Source organism: Myripristis murdjan, chromosome 6 (assembly GCF_902150065.1).
Source record: "Myripristis murdjan chromosome 6, fMyrMur1.1, whole genome shotgun sequence".
NCBI classification, from domain to species: Eukaryota; Metazoa; Chordata; class Actinopteri; order Holocentriformes; family Holocentridae; genus Myripristis; species Myripristis murdjan.
Window position 1 is genome coordinate 22,586,725 of NC_043985.1, and position 25,213 is coordinate 22,611,937.

Consider the following 25,213-nt stretch of genomic DNA (forward strand, 5'->3'; position numbering starts at 1 on the left):
TTCCTCAGCACACAGCAGGGAAATCATTATGTCACACTGTTTATGAGTTATAATACCAATATTTGTTCCCATATAGCTAGATAGGGGTGAAAGCCTGCTTAGCAAGCGCCTTCACTGTAGATTTTCTTTTGGTCACGCCTCAAGACAATACTTGAAGGCATGACACAATGACAGAGGTGCCATACATTATGAAAAACGTATGGCATCTCTGTATTCCCAATACTGCACAGTACATTTGAAGAAGGATCCAGTTCTCTTCCCTGTCAGACAGATTTCACACTGGTGTTGGGAGCCCCATCTCATCGCTACTGAAGCTGATGTGACACATTTTGACCACTAATGTGCGTTACCACATTGTGTTTAAGACAAATTTCCATACATATACTAGGGATGCCTCAGCTGATCAGTCGGTGATAGGAGCTGACCATTTTTTGCAAAAAATAATTTGACTGGCGAGGTATCAGTCCAGACAATCGACAACTGCATATATCAGTTTTTCAAACTTTTTTGTTTCATTTTGTCAAGCAAACCCTTTATCCAAAAATACCAAAAAAGAAAGAGAGAGAAAAAAAAGAGAAAGATCATGGCCCTCATGTGACACTGGTCATGTGATATTTTATGAAGCGTGGGGAACCGATAAGAAATTACAATTTATAATCCACATGATAGAGCATTTTGTACTTATGTTTTATTTGGAAAAGAAAGATAATCTATTTTAATGTGACCAAAACATACTAGAACAGTCAAATGTGTTTGTACAGAATAAAACAACACTTAAAAAAAAAGGTAAAAGACAGGAAAATTGGTATGAGGATCAATATAGTCAAAATGGGCTTTTAAGAATTGGTATATAAATTCATTGCATATATAAGGATTAATATTCAAAGAAACATCGCAGGTTGGTGTATCATGGTGACCTGGATCATCTTTATGATTTATGGCAGTACCAAAATGATATGTTAAGATATTTGTATTTGTGTGTCATGAGAGAAAGAGGCTAAGACACATTTCTAGGCATTTACAGAAAGAGTAGATTTAACTCAAAACAGTCTTTCCAAGAAAGAAAATCAGTCTATACCTCATAAACATTCAGTTGTTCTCCTCTCCTTTGATACAGACTGCCTATTAATAATCAGTGGGTATCCCGAGAGATCACCCCACAAAGCCAGCCAGCCAATTTAGACCTGTTTCACACCATGCCCTGTGTCATCTCCTCAACACACCACTGTAGCGCTTAATGCAGGGGAGAGAGAGAGAGTGTGTGTGTGTGTGTGTGTGTGGGTGGGTGGGTGTGAAGAGTTGGGGTGGCTTAATGATACCAAGTGCATGCTACACATGACAGGGGGATCAGGGTTGGTGCCATTTTGCACACAAGTCCTTCACTATGCCTAATGCAGTTTGCCTTAATATGGACCGGTACACTCAAGTGTGACTGTAAATGCCATACAATATATTCAAATAATGAGTGGCACACTTCAAACAAGCGCTCTCAGCAAGATGAGCCTGCACACACACACACACACACACACACACACACACACACACACACACACACACACACACACACACACACACAAAATCATATGCACCCACTGCATCCAAGTATAAAAACATAGAGAAACATGGGACAGTTAGTCATCATTAAAGAGGCAACCGATCCATGGAGAAAACAGATGCAGTGTCATCTATAGGCCAGAGAGAGAGAAAAAATGCTAAAATGAGAGAGGAATGGCCATGAGAAGAGTATAAATATGTGTGCATGTGTGTGCCACGTGTTTATTCATGAGGCTGTGTGTGTACATATGTATAAACACAGTCAGCTGGGCAGAGTGTGGAAGCTTGAGGGTGCATTAATTGCATGAATCTGCCAAGGCTAGATGCCTCCCAGAGAATTACGTAACTCTCCTGATGGTTATGACCTGTTAGACAGCGGCAGCTACGACCATAAACTGTTGCCACTGCCAGTGGAGCTCTTTAAATAACAATCAATGGTGAAATCCGCACAGTTTGGAACTGTTCTGGTTTTGTCATTTTTTTGTCTCAGGAAAATTGTAGCTACTTTCAAGACAAACTTGGTTACAAAAGAGATTAATGGATTTTCTGAGGTGCATCAGTGCTCTCTGAAGAAAATATTTCCATTTTAGCAGAAAAAAGCACTTCCTCAGTGACAAGACACTCTCTTTCTTTTTTTAAATTGTCCATGTACAAATACACTACAATCAGAGCAGGGAATTACTCCAAAACAGTGCTTTTTATCAACATTTTACCCCAAAGTCTCCCATGTTTGCATCTATACAATATCAGTTACTGATGATTCGACAGGGGAGGAGCAATGGAGGGCTGTGGAGTAATCCTGATGAATCTCTGAGACAATCCAATGGACAATAATACAAACTTGGGTAAAACACTGTAATCCTGTAATCCTCAGAACTTCTCTATCTGTTTGGTGCGGAAATAATTTAATAATATCTTACTGGACTGACATGAATTTTGATAAATCAGCCCATTATCTTGCCCCCCAAATTTACCACTCATCGAGGCAGAAGTAGCTTCATTCCAGAAGCAATACGCCTACTAAACCAGCTCAAGCCTAGGGTCATAAAGAGGGTCAACCACTATCCCCCACATCCCCAGCCCCAGGTCTCTCCCCAACACACACACACACACACACACCAACACACATAACTACACTCTCCATACGGGTATTTGAAGGATATTATGGACTGTTTCTGAAGAACACTTTTTGAGCTGCTTACCTACATTGTCTTTATAGTTGTGTCTTATGTCATTAGATGAATTGCTCTTGTTGTTTCAGTGTTCTTAAGCTGAAAAAAAATTACATGATAGCCAGTATAAACACACTGAGCACATACTACCTGGTGAAATGATGGGGATTCCTGCAATAGCAGAATGATGGTAGAATAATAATAATAGTTGGGAGGCTAATATGAATGTGTCTTTTACAGCTCATAATATTTGCTTCCAACTACAATGTGGAGCAATGGCCTGGCGTTCTCCCTCCATACAGTCATAAATATTTCACACTGTTTACTCCACTGCTGCCCTTAAACCCCACAGCACTCTGTCTTTATGTGTGTGTGCGTACCAGTATTCATGCAAAAATAGGAAAGAAATTACAGGTTATCCTGTTATAATGTGGGGGGAAATGGGAAACAAAAGGATAGAGAGGGGGGAAATGGTTTACCAATCAACACGCAGAGGCAGAAAGAAAGAGAGAGAGAGAGAGAGAGAGAGACAGAGACGGCGGTTTCTATGTTCATGAGCACATAGAAAATCAACTAATTTCGTCTGTCTCAACCAGGGATATAAGACATTGCTAGTCCATCCACTCCAGAGCTGTTATTACTATTGATCCGCATCTGTCATCAGTGGGAGAAAAATATCTGGGTCAGGATTCAGTCCAGCGGCAGTTAGATGCATTAGAGTGGAGCTCTGATCTGGGATCACAAGCTGAGCAGCAGCACTCAAAAACCAAAAGCATGAATATGGGGTGAGGGGGAGGCATAGTGGGTAGCCTCGAGGTTCAGTCGAGGTTCATTGCAGAGTGTTAGAAGCAGGCTTGTCACAGACAGGCTGGTTTGTACCCCCAACCAGCTGGCAATGCAATCAGGATGTGTCCAGCAATTTATGTGTTCAAGATTTTAAAGGATCATCACAGGAGATGGTACTATCAGGACCAGCGAAGGGTTCCAAAAAATAATGTAGAAGTAGTGACAGACGCCCAGTGAATCCAGCATTTGCATAGGGATGGGGCCTCAATCTGTCTTTTATCACGCTTCATTGCATATCAGTGGCTTGCCAATGTACTGTTTGATGTGTCTGCTCATTGCCATTGCCAAGAACTGTGCCAGGTATCAGGGGACAGGGGCTTGAGATATTCTAACAAAATGCCGATACACCCTGCCCAGCTGAATATTGGCCAGACACTGACACTCAAAGCCTCAGGAACACGGATAGATTCCATTAAGCTGCTGTTAAGTTGAGTATCCATCATTATCAGAGAGTACAGGTATCTGCTGTGGTAGAAAATTGCTTTTTCAAATGTGTGTCTCGCAAATATCTCCGGCTCCCAAGTCTGCTTCTGTTGTTTCAAGCCTTTTGTTCAATTACTTTAACCCTTCTCTGATTTACCTTGCTATATATATTCACACAGGCCAAGTGTCTATGGGAAATTGGTACATGTATATCTGACAGTCCCTGGCTCCCTATTGAGTTCTGAACTCTGGGCCCCTGCTGTGGCCCTCCTGCTCAACTAAGGCTATGTCCACACAAACCCACTTACGTTTGAAAATGCCATTTGAAAATGCCATCCATCCACACTACGCCACACATGCATTTTCAGTCCGTTTTCCAAAAGCCCACTGTCTACACCAGAGTGCCCCCAAAAGTCCCCAATACTAGGGTACAGCCTAGCTCACATGGCAATTGTGTGTCAGCGTTTTCAAAAAGCTCTGTTTTTTTCTCAACTACTCTTCAGGGTCAGGCCGATGTTTTCAAATTCAAACACTTTGGATAACATTTTCAAAGAGCCGGTTTTTCACAGATGGAAAACGCCGGCTTAGAATGCCAAAATGGAGGAAAAAAGACACATTTTCAAATGTATCCGGCTAAGTATGGACATGGCCTCAGAAGCCCCAAGACTGCTAGCAGGGTCTCTGTTCATTAGTTGTCTGTATCACTTCCTCTCTATTCTAATCCATCCCTGCGGCTTTCCCGTCCTGGGACCCTGCTCTTTGCAATGGGTATAAAAACCTGAGGAAAGCAGCCACGCTGTCTTTTGGTGAATCATGGGCCACAGATTCAACACTCATCTTTTACTGTTCTGTACTATGATTGTACTGTACTTTCTATGATTGATTTATATTTGATGTTCATTTTTCTAAGTAACTGAAAGTTATCAAAGACATCTTTCTTGATTGATTAATGCCACAACATTGCACATTCATTCATACATTACACACATATAGTACACATTCATGCATTAAGAAGACATTATTGCTTTGACAGACATCTCTTTAAAGACATTCATTGTCTGTAAGTGTGCCTGTGTACAAGATCCAGCACCATGGACAGCGCTTTATGCTGTGTTTGCTCAAGGAATGGTCTACAAATGGACCTATTAAAATATTCAGACTCTTTTTATATTTAGATATTCAGATATTCCCTGACCTCTTGGCAAGTTTGGTCAACCTTTTTCAAAGCTATTAGACAATTCTGTTCTTGAACCTATGATTACACAAGTTTTCAGGAGCAGACAGAGTTTTGAAGCAATAACTATCAAAGTGGCAAGACAATGTACAAAATAAATCCAATGCAGCATAGATATGGAGCAGGCATCATTTTCACTCTGAGCCATTGATACATAAACACTATATACACTTGATCTCAGTGAAAGACATTATGACTATGTCACTCCTATGATACATAAGGATGTCTCCATTATAACGCTACATAAATTGTTGATTTATTTTAGAGGTTTGGTCATACCATAACGATCCTGGTCTAACACTAGACAGGAGCTGAAGCCACCCTTTTACCCAGAATTATGTGTGCCATGGATCTTTACAGTGTTGTAGGCTTTCCAAATGTCAGAGAATCATTGACTGTATGCATCAGGGCACAGAGCACACAAGAGCTTTATAGGAACATACAAAAAAAGACAACATTCTGGTTTGTGATGAAGTCATAGCCATATTTAGAGTTTAAGAATACCACTGGAGAGGCGCTCATTGGTTTACTGAGTAGGAGTGTGTGTGTGCATGCCTGTCTGCGTGCGTGTGTGTTGCTTGTATATAACAGGATACTGGCATTACACCATTAAGGACACAACAGATAAAGTTACTGTTTTTGTGTGGGCATGTATGTTTATGTGTGTACCCTTGCACCATGTCTATGTAGGCCCATTAGGGACAAGTCAGATAAAGACACTACCTTTCTGGCTGGGCTAATTACCCTTGAGGTCAGCATGCCATAGTACACACCTTATCACCACAAACACACACACACACACACACACACATACATACACACTCTCAAAGCCACAATTGCATGCCCAGCTCCATCTGTTTGCATGGCTTATTCAGAAAAAAGTCCAAAGCATTCCAAAAATGTCTGTAATATTTCAGTAATATTTCACTGATAATATGTGGACAGAAACTTATATGGTATTTTTTTTTCTGACACTGCATCCTTCCCCACCCCTATCTCTCTCTTTCTTCTCTAACCGCACCCCCCACACCCCCAATACAGAGACAAATTCATCTGTTGTCAGTGTGTCGTGACTGCCAAGTGCAGTAATTACAGTGCAGCTGTAGGAGCTGAGCAATAGAGAGAAGCAGCATATCAAACACGACTGCGCAGGGCAACGGTATTAAAACTTGTTCCCAGAATAGGCTGCTGCACCCTGTCACGCACCAGAACAACAACTTATACAGCTATGCATCCTTATATATTTATTTAAACATATATGATACAACCAGTGGTGCTGCAGTCACAGATTTAATCACTGACGGTGACACTCACACAGTGGAGTTGAGGCAATTGAGGGGCATTAAGACAAGCAGTGAATGACATTTGGTGATTCCAGACTCCTAAGGGCCCACTTATGTGTAAAAATGCTGAGATCTCACATATAAACTCACACACACACATGCACAGCCACACACTTGTTGATGTATTGCCTATTACATTGCACTGACAGTACTGGCAGTGGGCCCAGAGCAGTGGATAGTTTATGATGTTGGGAATAATAGGCGCGGTTAAAAATAACTTTATTATCAAATGCACCTCGGAGACAGTAGTGACGTAAGGTAAGGGGGGGCACACTCTCTGACAGGAGACAAAGGAGGGCACGCGCTACTCAGACAGTGCAGGCTGGCTACACCGTCCCAGAGCAGCAGGACATTTAACTGTACCTGTCTCAGACATGACAGAGGAAACAGAGCCAATGATGAAGATGTCTATCCAGAGTGCTGAGAGGAGCAAGAAATGCTCAGGCAGCTACAGCATTCCAAACTGAGAAGTGTGGTTGCAATGGCTTTGACACTCCAAGTATTTTGTTGCATCATGGCTTAACATGCAAAAAATGACTAACTACTGTAAGCAACCCTGTGTCCATTATCATTCAATGAAATAATGCCTTCTCTCAGTTAGAATGAGGTTAAACAGGGTAATCATGATAACATTCGCCACAGTTTTCCTACAAAACGCAATTCATGCTTTCAAAGGATTTCATATACAAAATAAATTAGAATTTGCACACTCAATATCAGCAATCCATTGCTTCATTTAAAGTACATCGATGTTTTGGTCAATAAATGACCTCTTGCAAAACATGAATGAGTAGGTGATAGTTTGTGAGCAGGAATTTAATTAATTCAGCATTTGGATCTTCTAGAATGATTGCCTGCACCACAGAGGGGAACAAGTAAGTGGTGCGTGTGTTGTCTTCAGTGTATTTAAAAGTATTTTATGCCCTCAAATGCATTTCCAATGCATTTCCATGCTTTAACATACACTGTTGATTTTAACTTATGTGCAAACACATATGTGCTAGGAAAGTAAATTCTTATGGGGAACAGAATTTCAAGGGGCAATGGCAAATTCTTAATTTGTGGAAAGATATGTTATTCATGCAAAATCATGTCACCAGGCATTGCTATCTAAAATTCTGGATCAAGCCTAAGCCCCAAAACTAGTTCATCTGTGAATAGTTGAGGCATCTGTGACCTTTCCCAAATATGTACGCAGACAGCTAAGTTTAGGGAGACAGAGAAGGGGAGTGACTGCAGGTACAGCAAAGCAAGTATGGCAGTGCGACCATAGTATGATACTCATTTCACCTTCCCCTTCTTCATACTTACCTGACATTTCCCCAAAGATGCAACATACACACACATACACACGCATGTATGCAACACATACGCAGACACGCATTTGCACACACACACACACACACACACACCTCTGTAGGGGCACAGTTAATCAATAGCCTCTGGAGAAAGGTTGGAGATGAAGTGTTCATTTCTCTAAAGCTACTGTAATGACCTAATACCTCCACTTCTGGGCCCACAGCAGTCCACAGGGACCTGTGTGTGTGTGTGTGTGTGTGTGTGTGTGTGTGTGTGGGTGTGTGTGTGTGTGTGTGTGCATGCCTGCATGTGAAATTGTGGTCCTTCAGTCTAATAGCCAACCAAGAAAAATTATTCCCCCATCTTCTCAGGGGCAGTGAATTAAGAGCTGTTGCGCCCAATGCCTTTTTCTGCTTCACAAAGCACACCCACCACTCAGAACAGCAAAAAACTACAGGAATGGAGGATTGTAGATAAAAAGTGAATATGTAATGCAAGAGCAAGCAAGGCATACCAAAGCTCACTGCACCCTCATAACCAAACAACCTGGATGGAGGCTGCATAAAGGCACTGACCTCACTCTGAAGTCAGCCCTGCCTCTGAACCAGATGTTTACCAAATTAAGGTCTGTGCATCTTCACGGTGAACTAATGAGGGCAGCAGCTCATGTCTGAGTGCCATGCACACATACAGTCCGCATTTAGCTTTCTGTGCCTATGGTGCTCATATGTTTTCCTCTAATAAAAGGGATGAAACCTCCAGCAGGGGGTCATGTGATCACTCCATCCATCCAACTGTCAGAAGGATCACTCCAAAAGTATTGGATGAAATTGCCAGAAGCTTGTGATTTTTGGTCATGGGCCAACAAAGAAGTGATCAGACCAGTCACTTCCGTTGATTAATTGTACTATATTCCTTGTTTATAGTGTTTATATTGCTTGTTGCTATTTATTATGCTTCATATTTTGCAATCCACTTTGATGCTGTAATGCTGGAAATTTCCCCACTGTGGGACTAATAAAGGAATATCTTATCTTATCTTATCTGTCTTAAGGGGGTGTGGCAATGGGTGGGGCTTAGCACAAACAGAGCCACTGTTTCCTCCATAACCTGCATGACCGACCAACCTCGCTCCGGCAGGGAGGTGGTGCCAATCCTCTCTTAGCAAGAGTTACTGATTGACACTGACACTGAAAATGTTAGGATGTGCTCAGCTCTATCAGATGGCAGCACTGTCAGTCACAGTCATGTTTGTTCAGAGAAGTCAAACATAACTTTCTTAGCATTGTCTGTGATGAGTAGCACTAGCTATTGAATATTTAGCAATTGCTTTGTTTTGACTAAAGCTGTTAGTGCTGGTCAAAACAAAGCATATCACACTGAGAATTTTCATTAAACTTGACACTGAACAATAGAATCTCACAACATTTGAGTCACCCTTACCTTTCAAATAGGATATACTATACTGATTGTAATTGATTTTTTCAATGGAATTTTATAAAATAATAAAAACAGTGATCGCTCAGACAAAGCACTTGTTCACTTAAACTAAGCAGTAAGTACAACAACACACACACACACACACACACACTAAAATAACTTAGAACCATGCACAAGTCAGTTATCTTAACTATGTAAATAGTGTACACAAATGTAATTTGTCTGTAATCAAACTGTTTCTCACTCAATTTATGAACAGTTGTTTGATAAAGGGCTCATATTGCTACCTGCGCACACACACACACACACACACACACACACACACACACACACACACACCCCATGCCAGTGCAGGTCAGATTTAACATCTCTGAACATCACATACTGTGACGTCTCACACTGGAAATGTGCTGACACCACTGAACAGCACTAGTACTGCACACAAGCACACACACACACACACACACACGTGGAAATACAATAAATTCACTTGTGTGCTATTCACTAAAGTACCAGTCACTAAGGCAAGATATTAAGATAGCGCCAGCATTTCCATTTCAAATCCAAGCCTCTGCCAAAATTTGGAACATGGACAGCAACATATTATTTCCCCTATCCCACCATTCCCTCCCACACATGCATTCATAAACATTTGCATGCCTTCCTTATTCACTTCCTCCCTGGCCTAACTCTCTATCACCTTAAATTCTTTGCAAAATGAACATGCAAGTCAGTAGGGTTGTTATGGAAACCCAGCCCCGGGAGAGGTTAAAAGCTCGTGTTTGACAGGGGGGCTCGACTCCACTGCTGTCTCAAGAGGTTGAGCGAGATGAATGGGGAGTAATGAAGTGCCATGCCAGTCTCGGGATGGAACGCAGATACATCTCTATGTATGCAGGTTTAATCCCTCTTCTACATAATTAATGGACCTTTCATATCAGTAGTATGGGGTCACCTTTCTTAGGTCCTGAGTACAAGACTATGCACAAAGATACAGGCATGAACAACACAATGCATACACACACACAAACAAGGAAGAACACTCAAAGAAAAATACAAAGCATTTTGAGCTCTGTATCTTTGCCAGTTGGACTCGAAATGATTAAATGTCGGGGTCTGCTAAGGTCGGTGATTCATTGAGAGTCTAAGTTCCATAAGGAATAAAAAGGCCAAAGTAGATAAAACAAGTAGGTTCAGTTAGTTCAAACCCCAACCTGTTACCACTGGCACTGTAGTACTGTATAGACTGTGTGCTGTTTTATACAAGAGCTGTCCTTCAAGGTAAACAAATGCAGATGCATACAAAAAGAGAGTATAGTCATGAACTTTTTTTTTTTTTGGCAAGTATTACAGTGTGATACAGTACTTCAGTGTTAAAATGGAACTAAAATTGGTTTGTACTGTAGCTGCAAAGAAAAAAAATGTGTGCCTTCACTTTGCTAAAGGCTTTTGAAGGTGCCTCTCTGCCAGACACAGGCAGCTGCAATAGCATTCCCCTCGGCACTATGAGGCAAAACTCACAGGCATATCACAAACCCGCTGAAATGCACACACACACACACACACACACACACATACACGCACACACACACACACACACACACACACACACACACACACAACCCACACCAAACCTACAAACACTGAGTTCCCATAGGTGTAGGGAAGAAAGTAATTAGTGGGAATAATTCAGTGGAGCATCTCGTCTCATCTATCCCTAAGTGATGTCATTAACCTTAGCCAATGGTAATTACCTGTCGCTCTCTTGGACTTGGGGGTGCACTTGCTCTGTGCATGTGGGTATGTGTGCGTGTATGTGTGGACATACTGTATGTGTATGCGCATGCATCCATTTTGTAAAATAGCTGCATTATAACACCATGGTCAACCGCTTTCCAATTTCCCACTCTCTTCCTCTGAGAATCTTTTCACTTCAGGCTATCTGTCCTTAAACTGGTTAGCTGAGTGCAGCAGGAGCACAAAATGTTCCACTGATGTAGAGAAATGGTCAGGATCCATTTCACAGCTGCACCTCACTATTGCTTCATATCAGCATTATCAATTCAGTTCTACTATTAAGTGTATAGCTGCATTTCATTGACTTAATGGGCATTTTACGGTATGAAACCCCAAAGCCCAATTTGAGATATACAAATGATAGCAAAGAGAGAATAAAAAAATCTGATCTTGTACAGTGCTATTTTAACTTTACATACCAGGAAGATCTCCAGATAGAAGGTGGCAGATTTTGTATATTAAAGTTACTCAGTTGGACAACTCCTAAGCCCCCAAGGACTCTGCAGATCACAGAAAGTAGCTAGAGGTAGGTAGTGGAGAATAGAGGGAGAGAGAAAGAGAAAAAGAGAAAAAGAGTTATAGTCCAGGTTCAATACATTATTGCCGTGTCAACACAAGCTGATAGGAGTTTGTCTTGGTGCAGCTCAGATTAAAAACAAAACAAAAAGCAAGAGGCAGCACCAATACAAAGGACAGCATGGCAGTAGTAAGTGCATAAAACAGAAAATCTACTAAAATAAGAGCAGTGCAATAAAAGCAATGAGTTCAAGCAGCACTGAGTTGCCATTTTCCCAGTGTGCACCTAGGCACTTTGCAGCAGAGCAGGAGACAAACAGACAAGCAGGCAGACTTAGAGAATCAATCAAAAAGCATTTCCCGAAAATGCCCCTGTACACCCAGTAAGATTTGATTGAGGTGTGGTTTTAAAGTGGAAAACAGAACTTAATGATCAGTAGCTTCTCTTGTGCAAAGAGCATTAATTAATTTATAGTTGTATGCCCACTCTAGACCGGAAAAAGTAAGCAAGGACTGACCAAACAGTGCAACAAACAGTGACTAAAAACCATCTATGTTTAGGTCAGTGATAATCAGGTTGGTAATTCCATTATTTAAAATACAGTGTGAGCCAATTCATATTGTTGAGGTATAATAGTTTCAGATCAGCTCTGCACTTCCTACTTAAACTACTGAATATGGTAAATTGTACGCTCGTATAATCCCCGCAACCCCTTTGGGACAACACAGACCCCAATTGACACTCATATAGACACACTAAGTGTTGAGGCATTTGTTAATCTTGTAAACATCCTTTCACACATCTCTCATTAATTCAACCCAGAGGACGACAGAGAGGGAGGGAGCGAAGGAGGGGGACAGAGGGGGAGAGAGGGAGAGGCAGAGAGAGGATGCATTTGAAAGCGAGTCAATTAACTGCCAGCGTAAAGGCGGCTTTTTCCTCTCTTTCACCACTATGCTAATGCAAATCATGTTAATCCCCTCTCTCAAAGGCTGCTGCTGGAACAATTAGCACAGCAACACCCTTATATTTGTGTTTAATATTTCAATATAAAACAATGTTTGTGTGCGTGGAAATGTGTCCTCAAGCACGCATGGGCATGTCTCGATCTGTGGTCCCATATCCAGCCTCTGAGGTTTTTTACACAGGGAAGATCACTGAAGCTCAGTGCCCTCAAAGCCTTTTCCACTGATAAAACTTCTGTCTTCACTGCTCAGATACCAACACTCTGAAAATTATCTTTACATTATGTATGTCAGTGATGGCCAGTATAGTATATTTGAGATTGACTGATGTTTTTTACCAAATTACATTGCATAAAGCCATAATGAAATGGTACTGTATGTATAGTCAATTACAATTACTTGTAGAGGCAGCAGGGTGTGACACTGGACTCTGCCTTTGGACTGTGCCACTGCAGGCGGTTCTGGCAGAAAGACCATTCTAATCAGAGCAGACACTGAGACAGATGGTGATTTTACACCGGCCTGGGAAAAGAAATGGCTCTTTAACATCAAACCTCAGCACATTACTTTGAAACCAGCTGGCCAGACACAAAAAGGGATCGCGAGTCTGGGGAAAGAGCCAGACTCTTAAGCAGAGGTGCTGGAGAGATGTGGAGCCAGGAGAGATGGAAAGTGCCCCTTCTGTACAATATGCTGCTTTCTAAAATGTCGACATAATTATCAGTGTATGTCTTGGGAAGCAGTGTTCCAGTGACCGAGGGGAAGGATGAAAGACAGATAGAGAGAGTGAGAGAGACAGAGACAAGTGTAGGTTTTAACATATTAATCCAGCTATCTAATTGATGACTTGAAACTGAAGCTGTAAAAGCAACAAAGGAAAATAATGGATTGTTATTTGACAGTCCATTAAAACACTCCACAATTTAAACACTTCCTCTTGCGCTGTTGCTCTTGTTCAGTCTCTCTTTCCACTTCTACAAGCCTTTAATATTGCCTTTCATCTCATCTGCTCTTGTTCCTGCTATCTCGTAACCCCCCCCCCCATCCCCACCAATCTCCTCACTCGCTCCATCGTGCAATGGAAGTGACTTTGCATGAAAATGTCATGCAATTGTTAGGAACTGAATAGCCTTAAGGACCCTGATTATGACTCTGATGAAGACAGAGGGAGTCAGGCTATGACAAGGGGCATCATACACACACATACACACAGACACGTGCACACACACACACACACATATACAGAAACACATCACACCTTTTCTCTGAATCAGCTGCAAATACAATATACAAATGATGATGGATCATGAATAAGTGAAAAGTGAAAGATAACACTGAATTTCTTTAAAATAAAAATATAATAGTTCTTTGTTGGTTTGTTTAATTTCAGGTAGAAAAACCTTTTGTTAATATATAATGCAATAAATACTGAGGGGAAACAACTTTGTCAAAAAAAATAATTAATATATGTAGAATCATTTTCAGTCAAAGGCATATATGAGTATTTGTTGACATCCCATGCGTAAGAGTGATCTCAGTAAATATGGCCATTGTTTTCTTTATTGGAGTAGCAGATGTAGTTCCTGTGTCTGTGTGTTTTAATTCTCCATGACTGTATAAGTGAATGTGCTTTAAGTGTCCTTTGTAGAGCCCATCTCCATTCAAGGGCTCTGGCAGATATTAAACTGTGTTAATGACCCATTACATCTTGTTTTCATCAGCAATCTTCCTTGGGAGGAAGGAAGTGGTGCTGCCTCAGGTGAAGCACCTCTTCAACAGGCTAATATTCTACTTGTACATCTGATCACCTAAACACCGACACTGAATATTCTGGCTGGCAGCTATGTCAACCGGCCAAAAATACTCAGAAAGCAAAGGTTTGCCTTGGCCGGGGAACCTGACTGGAAAACGGAACGGGCTCCCTGAAACAGCAACTCAAATTCAGGGAGTCTAAATTACTACTTAGTATAAAAACTTCCCTTTACGTTTTAGTTCAGTGGCTGTGGTCAACACAGGAGAATGGCTTTGTGAGTGTGAAGCCACAGTATTGTCTAAAAAGCTGTCTCTTTTTATTTAATGCTGATACAAATTAAGAGACTTTTTACTATTTAACTTCAGTTAAATAGTATTTTTTTAGGGACTCCAAACAAACACACGCACACAAACACACACTGACAAATGAAGGCACACATGTACCGGCAAGCACACAGACAGACACAGACCCAAAAAAAACAACTTGTTGCATAGACTAGAACTGGGTGAGGAGAGCATCTAATCACAACAGCCACCAACAAAATCATCCAGTAGAGACCCATACTGTACCATAAAGTGTGCTCGCTCTTGCTTTGACATCTGAATGAATGAGATATTGTAGGTGGGGAATTCAAAGGTCTGGTCGGAGTTAAGTAGAAGAGCGAGACCTGTCCAGGTGCACCGTCTGCTGTGAGGAGCAGACATACACCCGCAAGCAGTAACAGAGGTAATAGGATCATGGCTGTCAATCTGGCCCCTTCCCAACACTTGCCACAGGCTATAAATAACACCTCACTGGCTAATACTATTGATGTACTAATTCTAGCACTGCTTGATGGTATAGTGACAACAGGTCAGTGTGCTTTTGCAGCTGAAGGAAATCAAATGGGCAGGATTTGTTGTTTTTGCAATTTGAACCCATAACATCAAATGCTTTATGAATAAAAAATGCTGAAATTAGACACAAATATATGTGTGCATATAATTCAAATTCATATTATATGTAACACACAGAAATCATGCTGAAACACTAGGGACTACTGAAAACTACTTGGGAACATGAGGTTTGTGACACTGAATATGTTGGATGCATGATGTGTTTCAAGCTTACAGAGCAGCAATAGCATTTTATTTGAAATGAATATAAGAACATGGTAGCTGGCATGAGCAGCAACAACCACCACAGCTGAGCAGACAAAGAAAAGACCCTCACACTGCAAAGAAAACAGATTAATCGCTCAGAGGAAGAAAAGCAAAAGTAGAGCAACTGTCTTCAAGTCAAAAGCAGAATGAATACTGACATTGCCTTTCCTAGGCAAATAAATAAAGAACAACATAGCTTTAATGGATAGATGCTCCGCAAACATTTCCATATAAAGCAGTACACTTTGTTACCACAGAAGCCTGAGTCAGCGTGTAATAATTAACTGGCACCACAGTGTGTGTGTGTGTGTGTGTGTGTGTGTGTGTGTGTGTGTAGGACGGGTGGGGGTTTACAGGGTAAGGGGTTAGTGTGCAATGTTATGTCAATGGGATTAGGTGGTTGAGATCAAGGTTAAGCTGTGCAAATAATGTAGGCTAGTTACCAACAGTTAGTGAACATTAAACAGCACCCTTTATAAGAGCATCTGCTTTATCTTAAACTGTTTCTGTTAACACGTTGACTGCCTCATCACTGAGACTGACATCAACCGTCATCAAAGATAAAACTCAAATCAAATCAAAGTAGAAGAGTGCACAAGAGTGGAGTGCAGATCTCCCCTTTTCTGGACTATAGCCTTCCTTATGTGCTGAGCAAAACTAGGGAGACATTCAGCAGCCGAATGTATCGTCAAACGCCTTTCAAATTCCAAATTTAATTGCTGTATGAAACCACATTTAAAAGAACACAACTTAAAACAGCAACATTCAAAATTAGTATTTCAGGTCTCTCTCTCTCTCTCTCTCTCTCTCTCTCTCACACACACACACACACGGTCTGTCACTGGCCAGTCCTGCCTGTCCCTGTGGGCAGTTTTCTATCTAAATTACAAAAATATTTTGTAATTCTATTTTTCAAACTAAAAGGTTCCTACAGCCTGTTGTTGTTTGTGTTTCCACAACTGTCTAAAGACCTGCAAAGATTAGGCAAATTGCTCTGCTTGACATATGGAACAGTAACTGCTGTTTTACTCATCATTTTTTACAGTCATGAAGCATCAGGCTATTTAACCTATTTTAATCCCAGCTTGTTGACAGATTACATCATCCTCTCCAGTGTGTCTTCTCTGTGTGTTTTATAAACTGGTTCACAAAAGGCAGGGTGCATCTTGGGTTTTTTCACCTGGGATCAGAGCGAACATGATCACAACTGGATAAAAAGAATATTACACCGATAAGCCCTGTAGTATGAAAAGAGTGGGAAGGAGAGAGCAGCAGTGGTCAGGAGCTAAACAGTGAATGAAGAGAGGGAGCGGAAGTGGTGAGAACAAACATTTTTCAAAGGTTTTTAATCACCACAATCACAAGAGGTTCTTCTGAGATTAGATTAGTAGTTTCTGAGATGAGCTACAGACACACACACACATAAACACACACACACACACACACACACACACACACACACAAACAACAAAATGCACAGTCCCCTCCAAGCTGTGCCTGGCAGAGACAATTATGATGCTGTAGGTTGTTAACCTTGCTTGCAGCTGCATTAGCCTTGTACTCAGGGGGGCAATGAAAGCTTAATCTGGCTGACCAAGAGGTGGTTAAATGAACCCAAGATCCAGGGTCCATGTCATTCATATGCATAAAAGTTAAAAAGAAAGACATAGCACATTACATCTTTGACGTGGTGCACATTGAAAGGGCGTGACCCAAATGTCCCAGTCAAAGCAGAGGACAACAGAGCAGAGAAAGATAATGATATCTGGAGTAAAAAATAACTATAATCCAAAACTCCATCATATGTTTACAACATGTTTTACTGTATTTTATTCCTGCTTTACAAAGGTATTTAAGTGTAGCTCTTTAAGAAAGACTCTGGCCTGTCTGTCCTGCCTTTGCTTACTTTCATACGTTTTTGGTCACAACTATGGTGCAGTATTTTGTTCTTACTTGGAATACAATATGACTATATATGAGAACATATTTGAATATACAGTATTTCAAAGCTTTAAATGAATTAATCATAGTCTTTACCATGAGGCTCAGGTGCACTGTGGTACATAGTACTATTTGGAATACTGAAGCAAAAAACAAAGTTGAAATATTTAGCAACAACCATTATAGCTAGGTATTACTATTACATTAGCTGCTTGTTAACCAACACCAAAATTCAAATAACTAGCTAGCACATGGGTCTCCAACCAAACAATGTTAACCTGTGAAATATAAACAACATTAGCTCCACATGCATTGCCTGAAAACCGTCATTTTGAGTTACAGGGTTTAACTAAATGAATCTGTTATTTGGCAGTTAAAGAAATATTGACAACCATGTCATGTGTGGGTTCTGATATGTGTGAAGTTGAATTTACAAAAACAATAAACGAAAGATACATATGCATTTGCAACACTGTTTGTGCACACTAGTGATCGAGAGCTAGGCTAATGACAGACAGCAGAAAAGCAATCTGTAGCCATTTAGCACGTTAGCAGTCACGTCTCACCAGGCTCCCAAGGTTTGAGGGTGTTTATAATGTCGCCTTTAGCCTTATCTGGATGCACAAGGATGCCTGTTTGTTTTCAGAGATGTGATCTTTAATGTGGCTGGACAGAAAAGACCAAATTTTGTATCTGGGCAACGGTGTAGCAGTTCTGTGAAGGGCACTTGCAGGGGAGATGGGAAATTCTCGTCAAAGCAATGCACCTTCTGGGTAGGAGAAGCTGTGTGTTCTGCATAATTTAAAGCTCTTGCATCTATGCTGTCAGAGCCAAGCCCTGCTCATGCTTGTGAGTTTCTCAAACATAGCCTTAGTACAAATGGTAAAGGTCCCAAAAGGCAAAAAAAAAATGCAGTCCTTTGAGCGACTGCATGCATCCTGTTCTCTCACTTTCCAAAATGAGACTCAGGTACACACACTTCCATTCTCACCTCAAACAGACAATGATCTGAATCAAATTAAATAAGGCTTAACAAAGTGACAGCATCCCTTATCACTCTAGTCCATCACAGGCTTAGGGTCTATGAGAGAGAGAAACTGAGAGAGAGACATAGACAGAGAGGATAGGGGGGAAAAGATAGACAGAGCGAGATAGAGAGAGAACAGGTGCGAGAGGCAGTTGATGTGCAACACTGCCAGAGTCTTTGGTGTCTGCATGTCAAATGCCAGTGCACTCCATAGGAATACGATAACGAGGCCGCGCACAGAAGGAATGCCAAATGAGATATCAAACACAGACGAGAGTTCAGAAACAGATAACACGGCACTGAGCCATTTAATAAGATATAGACAGAGACACTCTTCGCTTGTACTTCAATAGCCTTCTCAGTCATCTGGGCTTGGAGAACACAGAAGGTGGCACTGGATCATGTGGAAAAAATGGCAATCTGTAAACCGTAACATTACTACAAAATACGCCTTTTTCTAAATGACAAATGGGATAGTACTGCGTCAGTACTTGTTTCCATTAATTTATGTACACTGGGTAATAACAGCCATTTATGTGACTCTCCTCTTTTAGCCTGGGGTGGATAACTAATGTTCATGGGGCTAAATAAAGGCTGCTCTGCAATACTGAGGACCTGATTACAGTTATTACCACTATTAGTAGTGCGATTAGTATTCATAGCAGTAGTATTTTACAACATACTTGGTTAATAGCTGTAAATTATACACACTAGGGGGTACAACCACTTTGCATGGTGACTTAATATCCTGCCCTGTACCATTAGGTCGCCCATGTATTATCTTGCCACGTCTTTGCATACATTTAGCACAAGCAAACCTTTACTGGAATAGAAAAATGACGGGGAAAAAAATCAGCTTTGGTATTTTTACTGATCACAGTCAAAATAAAACTTTAAATTTTGACCACTTACTGCAAGTGGCAAGTGGCCCATCAGCATACTGTTGAGTTTGATTTATTTTATTTGGATCGATATATGAATAGCTACTTAGGACACAAATTATTAATATTTACTTTTGGGATATGCAGATTCATCTTCTTTGCAGTTACCAGACCATAGCAAATGATATGCATCATGGATAAAAAGTGAGTGGATTTATCTGTAGCAGTATTTTTAGTAGTTGATAAATGGGTAAACACAGGATAACCTTTTCTCACAGTAAATTAATTAGGTAGAGGGTAAATGTGTTTGAACATTATGTAAAAGAGGAAAAACTATTTTGCAATCAGTTTAATCAAGAATCAGGCTGAGGTTAGAGGAGTCAGAGGCTCTGCTATCTTAGATGTCGCTAATGTAGGTAAAGGTGTGTTTTTCTTGCCAATTGGACAGTGTAGAGAAACCTATGAACTGAATTGGGGCTCATCTTATTAACTATTATTGTGTTATTACATATTTTGCCAACAAAGGAACATATTTACACATATTGCCCTTATTTCCCTCATCTGAAAATCCTTAATCTAATTTGTATCACTCTGGGGATCCTTGACATAAAAAGAGGTTTAGGAGCTTTGTCTCTGTGGTATCAGGATGATGGTGGTTTATCATCGGAGCTTCATAAATGTGGTCTTAACGTTAGGAAGTGCAATAAGAAAACTGCCCTTATACTTCCACAATGACACCTCCCTTATCTCCTCTTCTTTCCACCTGCTCTCAGAGGAAAGAATGAAACATGGTAGACTAAGAAAGAGAGAAGAGAGAACTTAGAAAAACATTAATATACTTGCCCCTAAGAATATTTCTAAATGCATTGTACCTTTCTGAATTCAGTGCTGGAGGGGAAACAGAGATAAGAGTTGAGCATTTATAGCATTTCTGAAGAAGGAGAGGGATTATGAAATCCTATCCTTGGTTCCTTTTTCAAGCACTGTCAACCTGTCTTCATGAAAAATTAGCTGTTACATTTGTGAATCCCTAAAATGATGGGCTACTGTTTGACTGGGGGTGTGTTTGTGTGCACATGCACAAGTGTGTTTACGTGTGTGCATGCCCAAGGGTGTGTGTTTGTGCTTGCACACGTGGTGTGTCTGACAGCAACAAAACAAACAAGAGAACACATGCTGGGCAGAGGATGCCTTTGCATTTTAAGTTGATACCCAAAGTCAGAAAGTAGTCGGGACAAGTCACTGTGTCACCTGAGTAGTTTTTTTTTTTTCTTTTCTTTTTTTTCTGTCAAGGTCTTTTAAAAGTGCCACGCTCCCTGTCATGTCCTTGCGTTTTCCTAGTGTTTTCTCTTGCTTTCCTCATCTCCCCTGTCAGTGTGTGTGTGTGTGTGTGTGTGTGTGTGTGTGTGTGTGTGCGTGTGTGTGTGTGTGTGTGTGTGACATGGGCATGTCCACCTCTCTCTCCAGGGCTACAGTCGGATACTCTCATTTGCTTAGGAAGCCTCCTAACTGAATGAAATGACCCGGAAGTATGTAAGTGGAAGCCATGATAAGAGCTGGTCAAATTCTATAAATGTTAAGTGTTGCTTCAGTGCTTCCTTTCCTATCTCCTTTAGCATAGGATACACTATACATTTAAAGCAATGCACCATTCAGCCATTCACGTTTCAAGGTGTTCACAGAGTTTCGTGGTGGTCCTTGAGGTTTTACATGCATAGGCATATAATCATCATCATCAGAATATTAACCATAACACAGAGGTCTGTCTTTCAAGAAAACAGATATGAGACATTTTGGCCAGATGATGTGTTCAGTTCAGTTTGAATGACGATGTGTACAGTAGTGGATTTGTAAGCCTAACATGTCGTACTTGTCTGACAGGAATCTGGCAGGAGCAGCTACTATTATTGTGACACGCATTTCATTTCACTCTTGTGACAGGTAGCCTAGATTCCTTTTTTATTTCAATTCCAACCTTGGTGATGAAGTAATATTTCTCAATGTGTTGGTAAGAACATGATAAGAATGCATGATAAGAGGGCGAAGTACCTAGTATGCGCTTTTGGTAGTCCATTTTCATAACACTGTAGTTTCACCACAGCAGACCCATATCAATAACATTCGCTGTTGCATAATTATGTAGTCTTACCACAGTCGTTGTCCTTCTTTATGTATTCTTTATAAATTCTCCTTCACATCTGTCTTTGACCCCATGATGTATTCCATTAAGGAAAGTGGAAGTAGTTAGGAAAGGACATAATTTTTTTGACTATTCGACTACAGTCCTGGTTCCTTGCTCCACCTTGCATACCTTCCCTGCATTCCCATCAGCTCACCTGCTCATCTATCAGCTTGTCTGCTCTCCAGTTTAAGAACATGACTCTCACTCCCAGGCCTCGCCAGACCATTGCTGCTGCTGTTACAGTTGGATCAACTATGCCTGCCTGCCAGCCTTCCCGCCTGCCCGCCTCCCTTCCTCCATCCCTTGTCTATCGTCCCACGCCATGCCGTCCTCGTCTGTCTGCCTCACCACGCCAAGCCTGGCTCCAGTCACACCTCACCATCCCCTCTGCCCCATCCAGCCATGCTCATTCCCTCTGCCAAACGTGCTTTTTCCACATTATCTGTTTGTCAGTGTCCTGCATTTGGGTCCACCTAACCCTCAATGTGACAAAAATATCCTGTAAACAAGAACGAGGGCACTCTACAAATGATAACAGCACCCATCTATCATCACAATAAACAAACACTGACATTCATCTAATGATTTCCACCAACCACCATATGCTCAAATTGTGTCTCAGCAGAAATGCTAAAATACTACACCTGGTCAAACCTTGTGCAGAAGCATATTATCTCTGTGCCATCAAAATCTTTCTTGCATATATAACCTTATGCAACAATCACACATGCTGGAAACATGTACATTATTATCATCATCATCATCAATAGCAGCACCCGGTGCAGTACAAAGCAACCTGCTTAATATACCCAGAAAGAAAGGCTGAGGCCATTTCCTTACATCCTGATTGCCAGAGCAGAATGATAAGCACGACTAACCTTGTGGAACACAATGTGGCCATAGGGTTATGGGAGGGTCACATGTAAAGAATGGGCACCATTTTGAGTCTCTCCTTCATTGTAATTCTCCTTGGGTTTGAAGGCAGCATGTAATGAGGCAGGCTATAGGAGAATATGGTGCCATTTAAAAATCATAATGATAATATGCAAAAACCCTCTCAAAGGATTCACAGCTACTGACTTGACTTAAATGCGCATGATGTCATATATCTAGAGCATATCATGCCTTCAGTGTTCAGTTGAACTACAGCTCCATAAGGCAGGAAAGGAGAGGGGTTGGCTTTCTGAGTGGCTAGCTGTGAGCCAGTGGGTCAGTGTATGGAGACAGATGGCTATGTGTGGGCCAAGTGTTAACCTTGGCAGCAGAGCCTTTACAATAGATCTATGGGGGCGTGTAGCTGGGACTGGTCCTAAGCTGCCAAAACACATGGGACCACTCACATAAACGTAAACACACACACAAACCTTTCTCTATGCATCCTTGGCAGTAGCAACCCCCTGGGCAATGACTAACAGGCTTTGGGCTTCACAGTCCTACCCCTCCTCTTTCTGTCTCCCCATCTTTCTTCTCTCTCTGTCTCCTTCTCTCAAGATTTCCACTGGAGTACTGCCCAGCAACTAACCAGAATCCATAGGCCACAGAAAAACAACTTTCACAGCATTAGCATAGCATAACAGGAGAAAAAGAGAAGGAGAAAGTAAGGTTCCCGTAAGGACAGAGAAAGGCTCGTGATAAGGGAGATGATAGTGTAATTGAATGATGAATGTGGACCCAAAAGACCTATATGGATTTAATAAGGATGTTCCTGCACAGTCAGATAAGCCTGACGTTGACTTCAATTATTTCCAAAACATAATAGCACCCTATGAAATTTTCTGTTTTGATTTTGTAAACAAGACCATATACAGTACCTGCATTTGTATTGTAACTGTTAAGACCCAAAATCCTGACGATTGACCCTCATTGAGCTATCGATATCTGCCCGTGGCAGTTGATCACTCATATTTTGTGCAATGTATTGTGCACTGTCAGCCCTTTGGACCCTCATCAGCAGCCAATTCAGCATGCTGGCCAATTCAGTTCTGGCCAATTCAGCACATTGAATCAGCAGCAGAGACTGCTGGTAAGAGAGAGCTTTCTGATTGACTGCTAAGCTTCAGCGAATCAGGGTAAGAGGAGAGAAATAGACACCAGGCTGTGCTGTTTTTTGTGCTAACCAGACAGCCAGACAGCTAACCAGAGAGCTAGTAGTGGTAAACAAACTTTCTTCAACATGCAAAAGAGCTTCAGGCCGACAACACCGATGCCACTTGCAACTTCTCATCAGACATATCCTTAATTCATGTAATGACACTGTTTGAATAAATTCAGAGTAGTGTGAAAACGACGGGCTAACACAAGTTTGTTTTTCATCTTTCTACAATCCTGAGGCTTTTTTGAATTCCAAATAAAAACCACTGCCACCTCTTGACATGGAGTTATTTATTTCCCCTCATGCAGACACAGAATATGCATCTGTGTCAGCTATTGACTGCATGTGTATTCATGAGCAACTTTTAGCAGGAGATATGAGGTGACAAAAGGCAATCTGATCACCTGCCTGTTTGTTTCACATCAGCTAGGTGTTTACTAGCCCTTGTACTTCAACAAAGTATAAACAGTCTATGAATGAAGATGACACACATGACTCATTTTAAAAGTCATGAGGCTGCAGCATCAAGTGGGTAAAGGTGTCTTTGATATGCAGCAGATTTTACATCAGGATTATTGCTGTCTTTAGGAACATGCCACATGCCCTTTTGAAGTGCTCTTGAAGCCAGTGAAGTGAGATCATTATTGATCTGCAAGCACATATGCACTGAGAGCAACAACATAAGCGGTGAGTGTGTATACTAAAGATATTGATCGGTGGCTGCCAAGTTCAATAGAAACAAGTATGCATGAGTTAACAATAACTCTCAGTCACGCTGAACAGAGAAAACAGAACATCACATCATTACATTCATAGAAATACCTCAATGGGCTTTGCATTCAAGCACAGCCAGTAAAGAGATACAGAGAGTTAGAATGAATGAACAGACGGAAAGAGATGAACTGCATACAAATGGGAAGGAGAGAGGAAGAGAGGAATGGAGGGACAGAAAGAGACAGATCACTTGCATCTGGCAGAAAAGATTGATTACTTGTTTGTGAGGAAGGAGAAAGATAGCAGAAAAACTGAATAAACAACAGAAAGGAAGCCCAGGTGTAAAAAAGACAGATAAAATAATAACTAGACAGATAGGGCTTTGGCTCATGTGCAGTGTAAGCTGATAGATGCGGGAAAAGTGCATGGTTCACAACATTAGCTTTAGAGAGGAGAGCAGTGAGAGAGCTGCAGAGAGGAGAGAGAAGGTGAGAGGTAGAGAGAGAAAGACAGGACAGGGAGGTGTGAGAGGAGATGAGATAGACAGAGGGCAAAGGAAGCCAGGGGAGGGGTGGGCAGCATGAGGGAGAAACCACAAGAGGCAGTGGGAGCTTGAGAAAGAGAGGTACACCAACCAAATCACCCAGTTCAAGGCCTGGCCTTAAAACAATCCTAGACCTTTCCTTTGTTAATCCATCATCACCTGTTCCCACATATTCACTGCAGGGCTGGAATGTGCTCAGTCCTGGATGAATGAGCAACCTGATAAATGAAGGTCAGAACCAGAGTGTTGTTTAGGCCAAGTAAACCATTCACCAACCTGCAGTACGGGGTGTATGTCAATATTTAATCAAGTGCATTTTTGTCATTCTGTCGAGATGCGTCACTTAA

At 41.3% G+C, this 25,213-nt stretch overlaps 1 protein-coding gene across 1 annotated transcript in view; it reads right to left on the reverse strand.

Moving 5' to 3' along the window:
- shank3a (SH3 and multiple ankyrin repeat domains 3a) overlaps positions 1 to 25,213 on the reverse strand; it is a 227,419-nt gene that overhangs the window by 189,770 nt on the left and 12,436 nt on the right. The window contains exon 3 of the mRNA XM_030053211.1: positions 11,528 to 11,628. The gene's annotated coding sequence lies outside the window, so the exon portion shown is untranslated. The remainder of the gene's footprint in view (positions 1 to 11,527; positions 11,629 to 25,213) is intronic.